The 11,948-nt window shown below is 38.5% G+C and overlaps 1 long non-coding RNA gene across 1 annotated transcript; it reads right to left on the bottom strand.

Annotated features, from left to right (window-relative positions):
- Positions 1-4,820: 4,820 nt before the first annotated feature.
- LOC131411140 (uncharacterized) lies at positions 4,821-10,873 on the bottom strand. Its single transcript, XR_009221505.1, has 3 exons — positions 10,752-10,873; positions 6,559-6,642; positions 4,821-4,940 (listed from the first exon to the last, which is right to left on the bottom strand). It is a non-coding gene; the product is annotated as an uncharacterized LOC131411140 (long non-coding RNA).
- Between the last annotated feature and the right edge of the window lie 1,075 nt (positions 10,874-11,948).

The following is an 11,948-nucleotide window of genomic DNA, read 5'->3' as shown; positions in this document are numbered from 1 at the left end:
CCAGTCTTATCACAGTGCCTGACACACAGTAGGTATATGGTAAATATTTACTGGTTATTGAATGAATGGCAGAAATGGCCTAGATTGACTGAAATGTAGCATGTATGCTAAAAGAAATAAACCAAGAAAGATAGATTACAGACGATCATAAAGGGCACATCTGCTATGTGCGGTAGTCATTAGTGTTATTTATCAAATACTTCTGGTTTTATCCCCTGTTAGACATATGATATATATATACTTCCTGGCCCTCTTGTGATGGGATAGAGTCATATGACCAGTTCTGGCCATAAGTTTTGAGTGGAAGTGACACACGTCATGTCCTAGTCAAAGTACTTAATTGCCAGTGCAAGACACTCCAGAGCTCTCTCTTCCCTCTGGCAAGACTCCAACAGCCTGCGTCCCTGAGCCAATAAAAATGAGCAGGGTCTCTGTGCTGACGTGTGATGGACACAGTACATGAGTAAGAAATTAACATCTGCTATTTTAATCCACTGACACTTGTGAGTTGTTTGCTAATGCAGTATAATCTAATTTATCCCGGCTATTGCACTGTGAAGAGTTAGACATTTAGAAAGTTTATTAGGTAAGTCATTGGGAGCCATTAAGAATTTCCTTTTTTGAGGGGGGAGGATAAACAAGGGAATAATCTATCAGAGCTGGATCTCAGGAAAACTAGTTTAAGCCTTCTTTTTAACAATATATTTGAAAAAAAAGATGAGCTGAAGTCAGGGGGAGCAATTAGGATGCTATTATAGTAGTCTTGGTCTATAGTTTCCAAACTTATGCTCCATGGGAACTCTCTTTCAGGAGATATAAATTGAGGTAGCATCAGAAAAATGCTTTCATGGTAAAATAAATCTGGAAAACTATATATTATGTTGCCTTTTCAAGATATTTACAATATATTTTAGCTAATTAAGGAAGAGAAGACAGATTCACTCAAAAAATATTTGCTTAGTACCTATGGGGTGCCAAGTACTGTGCTGGGCACTGGATCACAGATATGAAAGACACAATCTATCTGCTAAAGGAGCTTCAAGTCTTCACTCATTCATCAATTTCTTTATTATCCAATTAACATTTTTACAGCATTAGATGCTAGGGCAAAAATTAAAAAAGAAACCATTCTTGTCTTCAAGGAATTCTCAGGCGGGTAGTGGAGACAGTCGCATATAAAAATGATGACCAAACTTACAGTGCTATAAAAGAAATACATCAAAATGTTTTATATTTTATTTTGTTAAATTTAGGGAGTGGCAGTGGACAATCCAGGTGGAATTATCTGTCGGGCAGCTGGCAGCCTGGCCTGGTGTTCAAGAGAGGGGTTATAGCTAGCTATGTCTGTAGATCTGAGGATCACTCACTTAGTTAAGAAGAAGGCTAAGGACAGTGAGTGGAGGATGCCCAACACCTGTATCCAGTGTATGGGAAAAAGAAGAGGAAGAGGATCCCCAAATATGCAACAGCCAGAATCCTGGACATTGCAGATAGGGAAATACTAAAAGGGAGGGCAGGAAAATGAAGAAGCTCATGATGGTGTGACTGCCCTAGTCTTCTTGGGAACATCAAGAGGCCAACTGAAGCAAAGGGAGGAGAAATGATCTTTACTAAGGGATCCAACTTTTCAGAGAAATCCAAGGAATTTGAAGAGTGAGTGATCAGGCAACTGGTCATTGAGGTAACCTTCAGGAGAGCAGAATTAGGGGGGTGGAAACCAGATTATTAGTGTTTTAGGAGCGAGCAGATGGTGAAGAAATAGAGGAAATGACTGCATAAACAGTTTATTGACACTGGGACCTACCTTGAAGAAATGAAATGGAATGTTGATTTGAGGGGGTAAGCAGCAGGTTTAAGAGTTTTTGTTTTTACTTTTGATATTTAAGAGGAGAAACCTCAAGTACTTTTCTAAGGGGAAGAAGGAACTGGCAAGGCATTAAAGATGCAAGAGACAGAGTTGGGAATGGGATGGAGTGGGATGGGCTGGGATGGGCTGGGATGGGATGGAGTGGGGTGGGATGGAGTGGGGTGGGATGGAATCCGGTGGGACAGGACCAAAGCCTTGGGTGGAGCTGTTTTTATCCTTGGAAAGGAGATAAAAGATTTCTTTCTCTGAAAGGGGAGGAAGAAGAACAAGGTGAGAACAGTAAGAAGAAGAGGGAGGGAAGTTAACTGAGTTTTTGTTGAATGATCTGAAGATTATGAAGAAACAGGAATATAAAATTATCTGTAATGGCAGTAACTGAGTGAATTTGAGAAGAGCAGAAAAATTTGGGGGCAGTTACTGGGGGGAATGCAGCTGGGAGTCATCTAGAGACCATTACAAGCATCGCCAATCATGGGTGTGCTATGGGAATCTTGTGCAGAGTAATTCTTGGTTTTGCAGGACTGTCTTATGCATTGCAGGAAGTTTAGCATCACTGGCTCCTGTCCACTCAATGCCAGTTTTGCTCCTCTGTCTTTGTCATAACCCAAAAACATCCCCATTAATTTCCAAATGTCCCAGGTTGAGAATCACTTAGCTGACATTAGACAGCCTGATACTACAGCAGAATCAAATCACACTAGTATATGCCCTCCCCCAGTAACACTTAGAAACCTAAGATCAGAGTTCAGTAGTTTTAAAACCTTTAATAAGGAGACAGTAAAAGGAATGTTCCTAGATTCCCCTCATTGATTGAGAATACATCATCCCCAACCTATCTCCATAGATCTGTTTCCAATAAGAGCAATTCCTAAGCACACATAGCATTTTAGAGCCAAATACAGTTGCACAGGAGATTAATTATTGCTGATTCAGAGACATTTTTATAGGCAGAGTATGTCTAAGCCCTGATCCAAAGCCTGGTTTTATAAGCCTGGCCCTTTGCCCAGGATGAGGAGATGGGGACAGACCAGAGTAAAAGTCCCACGGAGGAGGATAAGAGGAAATTAGAGGACTTAGTCTTTGAGAGAGGCCCTGCTGAGGTCTCCGGGCAGAGTACACAAACATGGCTCAGGTCTTGGGAGTTTGAAAATATAGCTGCTGATTTGCCCCAACAAACACAGTCCTAGAGATACTGACATAGTAGCAGAGTTATCTATGCAAGACTTGGACCTGCCCAGACAGAGAAAAGGTCTAAGCTAAATACAGCCTCTTATCGAAATAACTTATAGGAACTGACACTTAGTACTATCTCAGAGCTAGACCTTGGCTTTTGCTTATCTGACTGTCTTATTTTCCTTAAGAAATTCTCAATATGCCTTGCTAACTCATCTGATCATGACCTCGGCCTTCCCAGAGCCTGTCCTGTAGGGCTAAGCCAATGGGCTTCATCCTGCCAATAGCTTCACCCTGTTTTTACCCCAGTCTACTGGATCATGGCCCTCAATTAAGCCTTGCCCAGTGATTCTTCAACCCTAGTCCATTTCAAACACTCCTCCCACTCAAAACACTGATGGCGATCTGTCTTGTTTTGATCCCTGCCTGTCTTCCCAAAACTCTTGCATAAACCTTCTAACTGCAATGCCCTGCACTGTAATAGCACTTTCCAGCCCCAATAGCTATTTATCTGACATTTCCAAATATCTAAAATAAGCCAAAGCATTTCATAAGACCCATCTAGAGCATGAAGGAGTGCCAAATGGCTTTATTTTGAGGTGGAGTACCAAAAATAATGTAGAGCCTCACTGTTACTTTTAGTCAGGCATAAAACACTAATGAGCTAAAATAAAGAAAACTTGCAATGTGTTTAAGACCATATTCCAAAATCTTAGACTACAGAAAAGATTATATTTTATATAGAAGTAGTGGCATCTATTACACCACCTTTAGTTTTGAATGTTCCGATTGTTGATTTTGGATGGTAAATAACATCATCTAATTATTTATTTATTTCAATCCTCTGGGCTTAGATTAAACTGTTAAGATATATGAATTTCTAAAAGTCAGCTATCAGAAAATGAACAGAAGTTAAATAATAATGAAAGGGTAATCTGATTTAAAGAGAAATTGTATAGTTTATTTTTCATTGAAAATGTTAATCATCTTTAAAGAAAACAAAACATAATCATGTTTTGTATACATGTTCAGTGTCCCATATTTTGAATATATTTCTTATACTCTTTAAGAACTTTTTAATTTTAAGAAAATTAGACTATTTACATTTCACTTAGAGTGAGCAACCAAAAGAGACTTACATTTCATTAATAAATTTTCTCTGGCTTATGATGATTCAATTATGATTCTGACACTGAAGCAACATCTAAAGGGCCAATATATGATTTCCATCAAGTTTTTCCCTAACCCATGTCACACAGCTCTCTCCCATCTCCTAGGTTTAGTGTTTGGACCATCTAATTTAACATATATCAAAGGGTCTCATATTAACCTCTTAGATGCTCCGAATCTTATCAATTTAACAAGGGTACAAAGAGTGTCAATTTAGCAAGACCACCAGTTCATTTTAAAGGATAATGATCATGTCTTCTGCTTTTTTGTATTTCCCATAATGTGAGCAAGATAAAAGTCCTAGAATCAAAATAAAAGCTAGTGATTTCCTAATTCAAAATACACCCTCGGGCTGGCCCCGTGGCATAGTGGTTAAGTCCATTGCACTCCGCTTTGGCAGCCCCAGTTTGCAGGTTAGGATCCCAGGCACAGACCTACACCTCTTGTCAGCCATGCTGTGTTGGTGACCCACATACAAGATAGAGGAAGACCGGCACAAGTGTTAGCTCAGGGCTAATCTTCTTCAGCAAAAAAAATCAATACCCTCAACAATTTATAAGCCCCAAATATAAATGTGGTAATTTAATCACTTAAGTTGAACCATACCTTATTACTGAATTCCCTTCAGGTTGTTCTTTATGTGGAATATGTTGGAAGTAATCTTCTACGGCTTGAGCAGTTAGAAATTATTTTAAGTACAGGCAGTAGAGCGGGTGCCTTGCTATGATGCCTATTGTATACAAAACATCACATTAATAAACACATACGCTGAAGATGGATCAAGATGACTCTCTAATTTGAAGTACCTTAATCTGATTCTGTGAGAATGTTGTGTATCGGGTGGGCATGGGAGTAGTGGGGGGATTTGGGGGGGATGCAATGGACAAATTGCTGTCATCAAAGTAAATGAATCTCTTGGTGGTGAATGTCATTCTCTCTGCTTTGCCAATGTCCAGAGTTTCGCTAATTTAGGGTTGCCAGATTTAGGTATGTCTAATCTAGGACATACCTAAATATTGCACAGGACATACTTACACTAAAAATTACTCGTTGTTTATCTGAAATTCATATTTAACAAGGAATTCTTTATTTTATCTGTCAACTCTAATTATCTCAAGGGCTACTATGAAATTCTAAGAAAATTTATTTTCATTCCTTTAATTTTTGAAACTAAGCATATACCACATAGTTGCAACTTGCAAAGAGAGAATGGAAGATTGACACAAAATCAAATGAAGAATGTTGGGATATTCACTTCAAAAGACTAAAGTTTCAGAGGTTAAGGACCTTGACTATCATGTTCACTGCTCTATTTCCGTTCACAACTGATGTTCTAGGGAATGGTAGGGGCTAAATATTTTTTGACTAAAAAAATAGCCAATATAAATGTCTCAATTTTTTGAGAATGGAAATTCTTCTCTTTCATCATCAGGAATAAAAGGTTACCTGATCCATTCCTTTTAGTCACCTCAGCTCACACAGCTCAATTAAACACAGTTGGTAATGGTGAAGCTAAGTACACAAACTGGCTGTAATCCAGAGAGCCTGCCAGGTCCAGACAAAGTGGCAATGGAGTCACTGTGTATGATATTTCAGACAAAGGCACCTTAAATAAGAATCTGTACACTTGCATTTTTTTCAGTTTACAAACTCATGAGACAATAGAGATTTAAGTCTACTCTGATTTTTATATATTATTTTTACTAAAGGACAATGACTTTTACAGTCCACTTAAAGGCATTTATTAAAAAATAGTTTGGTTATTCTCGGGATTTCAGTAAAGAGATGAGTGAATGGTATTCCATGAGGTTAAAAAGGAGAAAGAACCAGGGAAATTACTCTAAGGAGAAAAGGAAAGGATCCAGCAATTTCTGGAGAGTAAAAGGAGAAAGGAGTTTTAAGAGTGAAGAAATATTCTTTAAAAATATATAAATAAAGAAAATATATATGAATAAGGAAAAATAGAACTATCGTGATAACAATGAAGTATTGTACTATTTAGAGAACATCAGGGAAAAGATTAAAAGGGAGCTCCTGGCAAAAGGCAAATTCATAGAAGAAGTATATTATACTATGAAATAGAAGAGGATTTTTTGGCCCTAAGTATATATAAAATATTTTTCTGTGTGAAAATGAATTATTATCTTGAGAGCCAAAGCTTATTTGAAGCACACATTTTTGTGTATTTATGGCAGTAAGAAACAGCTATATAGCATTGGACAAGTTAATATAGCTTAACCAATCCAGTAAACAAAAACTTTAATTGTTTGAATCCAAATGAAAACCTGTTAAATAACTGAAATCAATTTTAGAGATGTGAAAAATGGTTTTTATAAGCAAAAACATACCAATATTTGCAGAGTTGCCTCTGTCTCCACTTCTTGTATAGGACAGATCTTATAAGCGATGTGTCAGTGAACCACTTGGTGGGTCTACCAATGGAAGAAAATTGAAGAGATATATAAAAAAATTAAAAGAGGGTCATACGGAATACGGTTGTTCTGACATGGAAGTTACATAGAGCAGCTTAGTTGGTCAAAATTAGATAATCTCTTTTTGGAGGAATCTTCTCTCAGCACTCTAGGTTGGATATAGGTTTCTTTAGACTTCTAAGAACACTTAACATTTATGAGGCATAAATATATGCTTTGCTTAAAAAAAATTCCAATTTTTATAAAATGAGAGTAGGTGACAATGTTAGTTGAGATAGTCACAGGATCATAAATGAGTGTACCCACATAATTTAGAAAGTCAAAGATCTACAGCATCATTTAACGAAAGGGAAGCAGAAAATTTCAGATTTTTTCTTTCTATGATGATTTTGTGGGAATAGCAACTTTTTGTTTAGACTCTAAAGCCACATCTCATCTTCATGGGAGACCAAAACTTTATAGATAGTCTGTAAGGTTGAATAGCATTTAATTTAATGAAGGGAACCATGCAATAAATACCAGTTCACCAAGATAAAGGTAAAGGATATGCAAAACCAGTGAGACCTCCTTAAAATGAATTAGTATGAAAACCATTCCAAACAAGTGGAAAAAGAATCCACAATTGTAAAATATCTTTAAAGCAAATTTCATAAGCATACGAAAACTAAAATTAGGCCAAGAAGCACATGGATAATTACAGTGTAAACCCTTTGAAAATTAGGCAGTCCTCACTTTGCACCACTCCAATATGCACGAATTTCAGTTACGAAAATACTGTGTTACTGTAAGTGAGCATAAGTGAGGCCATCTTGTACACTAAATGGCCCCAGCCCCTCCTCTGTGTGACTACTCGTTGCTCTGCATGTACTCCAAAAAATTCACATGCTCTCCTGATTTATGGCCTCCACTTATGTATGTACTCCCTAATAGCCTGATAAATTAAAAACTTTGTTCTATGAGTTTCTTTCCAGGAACAGACTGACCACAGGCGGGAAATACACCTACAAGGTGTCCATCACAGCTGACAGAAGAATGGAACAATGTAATGCCTGGAGCCCATCATGCCTGGAGACCAACATCCCTGGACCCCCCTCCTTACTGCTCATTTTCCCTGTATAACTGCCTCAAGATTCTGTAATCTTTGAAGATGAGTCTTTGAGACATTAGTCACCTGTCTTTCAATTTGCTGGCTAATCTAATTAACTTCGTTTCTCCATCTCTAACTTGTTGTGATTAATTGGCTCAGATTGTGGCGAGCAGAGCGAGCCCATTGCTTGGTATCATCACCAGTGCATTGGGTTCTTGTTGTCCCCCAGGAATGAAATCAAGAGAGACAACAAATGAGAGTAGAAAAGTGAAAGTTTATTAGCTTGTGCACAAGGGAGGCACAAGTGAGCCAGTGCAGAAAGGAAAGGGGCAGGTGACCAGCTCGTTAGGGAGTGGAATTGTGGGGCTTTTTATTAGGCAAAGGCTGGGGAGGAGTGCTTGTCATAGCATGTAGAGGCGGGGTTTTTCTTGCACTTGTGCTGTTGTTCGACATGCCACCACATATGCTGCAGGTATCATTAGCATGCTAGCTCTCCACCCCTGGGTGTGATTTTTACTATGGTAATGGGCTAAAGGTCACCTCAGTCAACTCCTGGTTGCTAGGGCTCATGTGTAAGACCAGGAAAGCCCCAAGGTTTCAGAATGTGGATCTTGGTGGTCTCTATCTGATTCTCTTAGCTTGCAGATTGGTTAGGGGCCTTATCTCATTAGGCCAGGGGTCTTGCAGAGGACTCTATCTCATTAGGCTGGTTCCTGTCTCAACCAGTCCCTCAACAACAGGGTTCCAATTTCAGTTACTATGATATATCAACCGGATGTAATTGCATAATTATTATTCAGTTCACATACACACACACCAAGTGTATAGTTGTGTTGCCTCCTTCTCTCCCAGTGATAAACCCATATGACATTTTACAAAAATGGATCATTGAAAAAGAGAATTGGCCAAGAAAGATGAAAGATGTTAAAAAGAAAACTACAGGCCCCAAATGGACTCACTTGTGCTAAAGCCCATGATTCCAAACCTAGACTTAATACCTGATCTAATTGCAATTTCAACCTCTCCCAGAAATGTAATTTTGATTAGCTAGTCTGAAATTTTCTAGTCAGCTCCAATGGGGTAATCTGTCACATGGACCATCTCCATCCCGCAGAGGAAGAAGAGGCAATCTGCATGATAAAATCCTTGCCCGTCCCTTCCCCCTAGAGGAGATGGCCTGGCCTAAAAATAATCCTTCGTTTTGTTTTGTCAATAACTCCCCTGCTCTGACTTCTTGCCTATAAAAACCTTCTATTTTGTACACTCCCTCAGAGCATCCTTCTACTCACTGGATGGGATGCTGGCTGCCCGATTCATGAATTGCTTAATAAAGCCAATTAGATCTTTGTATTTACTAGGTTGAATTTTGCTTTTTAACAAAGCATAGCAAAGAAATGATAAGTGATAACAGGGGAAGTCAAATTCGAATCAATTGTAAATAGAATTATAGAAGAAAGAGTTGACAGCAGGAATGTTGACACTGTTGACATTTGAAAGATTCTAGATCTGCAGCCAAAGGAAATTATTGAAGGCAAAGTTTATCAACATAAATGAGGAAAATGATTGTGACTAAAAGAATGAAAATACCCGAGAGGAAATGATGCCAGCTAACACAAAACCTTCACGTTAAAGGAATTCTCAATGATATTTCACAACATTGAAAGCACAAAGGATAAAATGTTGGCAGCCGATCCAAAGGTAGAAAGGAGTATGACAAGTTAGAGTAGACTGTGGATTTACAGTAGACCCCCTTATCCACGGTTTCCCTTTCTATGGTTTCAGTTACCCGCGGTCAACTGTGGTCCGAAATTATTAAATGGAAAATTCTAGAAATAAACAATTCATAAATTTTAAATTGTGAGCCATTCTGAGTAGCATGATGAAATCTCATGCCATCCTGCTCCATCCTGCCCAGGACGTGAATCATCCCTTTGTCCAGCACATCCACCCTGTGTAGGCATATATGCTACCCACCCATTTTAGTCACTTACTAGTCAAAGGTTATCAGATTGACTGTTTCAGTATCCCGGTGCTTGTATTCAAGTAACCCTTATTTTACTTAATAATGGCCAGAAAGGCCGAGAGTAGTGATGCTGGCAATTTAGATATGTCAAAGAGAAGCCATAAAGTGGTTCCTTTAAGTGAAAAGGTGAAAGTTCTTGACTTAACAAGGAAAAGAAAAAACTTCCTATGATGAGATTGTTAAGATCTACGTTAACTTTCATTATTGTATATTGTTACAATTGTTCTATTTCATTATTAGTTGTTGCTATTAACATTTTACTGTGCCTAATTTAGAAATTAAACTTTATCATAAGTATGTATGCATAGGAAAAAAACATAGTATATATAGGGTTCAGTACTATCTGCAGTTTCAGGCATCCACTGGGGGGCTTGGAACAACGTATCCCCAAGGATAAGGGGAGACTACTCTATTTTAGTTTCCTGAAGTTGAATATCTTAAAAGGCTGAGAGCTTTCCAAAGCTCTCTCTCTCTGATTCAAATATTCCCTTCACGACTCTTTTTCACAACAATGATTGCCTTTTGTGTACCCTTCCTACCTTCACTACAGTGTTAGCTCTCTTCGCCACACCAGCTATGATAAGATCATATTTCTGAAAGTTTATCTCTGAATCCAACCTAAAATCTAGCCTTCTACTTACGTAGGCCTATCCTTGACTTATGCAACAATAACTTCTACATTTGCTTGGATCCTTTCATCAAGAAAGTGACGAGATACCAAGTAGAATTGTAGGCTCATCATTTTTCTCCATGAATCTCAGTCTACCCAGTACCTTTCATGAACTAACTCCCCAGCCCTGTCATCTATGCAACACTGATGTCTTACCATGGCCTGACCTCATATAAACCACATTAGCACTTCCTGCCAAAGTGTCCTACATACTTGCCATCTCATCTTTACACATACACCAAAAATACACTGGAAGAAATAATAAGTAATGAAGAGTGGAGACAATAACTGCTTTGGCAGAAAATACTAGGTAAAGAAAATGAATATACCTTTTAGGTCATCATCTATCTTGGGTAAATTTGGTGAAGCCGAGGTGTCTAATGTAAAGGTGAGATCTTCCTGAAAGGTTTCGACATGTTCTCCATTAATGTGGATATCAATCTGAAAAAACAATTTTAAGCCAGGAAATGGGAAAAAAAGATTTTATGACTAAGAAGGTCTGTACTTATAATTTAGAGTAAGTGAAATACTAATTGGTCAGCTCTTTACTCCCACCTTGGAAGTTCTGTTTTCGAAGCTTTTATAGAACTACATGGAGCATACTGCTTTGTCATTCCTCTCAGTGCAAAAAAAAAGAACATAACCGGCTTCCAACTTGTCTTCTGCTTCTGGGCAAGTATTCCTCTCTCAGGAGTTCCTGTCTCTGCTTCCTGATGGTGAGGAGAGAGTGACAACGAATTCCACAGTATCTGGTAGCCTGGGGCAAACTAAGTTGAAGAAGCACTAACAAGTATGGCCCTGAGGCTGACAGTGGAATCAAAGACTCTTTGTTTCTTCTTGATTGATGACTGATGGCTGCCTCATCAGTACAGTCTCCTCAGAAAAGAATTTCCAGCTTCCTCACACTGTCGTCCGTCTGAGAATTCAACCAGGTCTGAGGCACATCTTCTCTCAAGTGCCAGAACCTCACAAGGTTCTGTGTCATGAGCTATGTCAGCCTCATCTTTTTATCAGGATGTGGTGAACGTGGCTCACACACCAATGTACGTACAGTCAAGTCACATTGTGACAGGGAATCTAGAACAGCCTGTCTTTTAAATTGATTTATATGACTACATTTGTTTATATGATTATATGAGAGTGGAGCCATGTCTTTTTTTTCATGGTGTCCTAATGCTTAGCATGATGACTGCCTGCAACATACAAGCTCTTAATAAATGTTGTACTAAACTGTATGAGTTTTATTTATTTGGTGTTTTCCAAGGCTGCCCTTGCAATTATTCTTGATCCTCTTCATGACCAATGTAAGTGCTGTCAGAACTGGAACCATGTTGCATGGAGCAGGCAGGCAATAAATATCAGTTGGAATGGTATTCTGTGTTTATTCCGGGATTATTTTTTATCTCCAAGCTGTTCTATCTAAATGGCTTCCTCATTCCCCTCCCATCCTGTCCAGCCTGCTTAAAACTGCTGCTTAGTTTTTCTTGCTTAAGCTACTAAGGCAAAAGTAACTGACTGAACTATGC

The sequence above is a fragment of the Diceros bicornis genome, chromosome 11, assembly GCF_020826845.1.
Source record: "Diceros bicornis minor isolate mBicDic1 chromosome 11, mDicBic1.mat.cur, whole genome shotgun sequence".
Lineage (NCBI taxonomy): Eukaryota > Metazoa > Chordata > Mammalia > Perissodactyla > Rhinocerotidae > Diceros > Diceros bicornis.
This window is presented reverse-complemented; position numbering and strand designations above follow the sequence as displayed.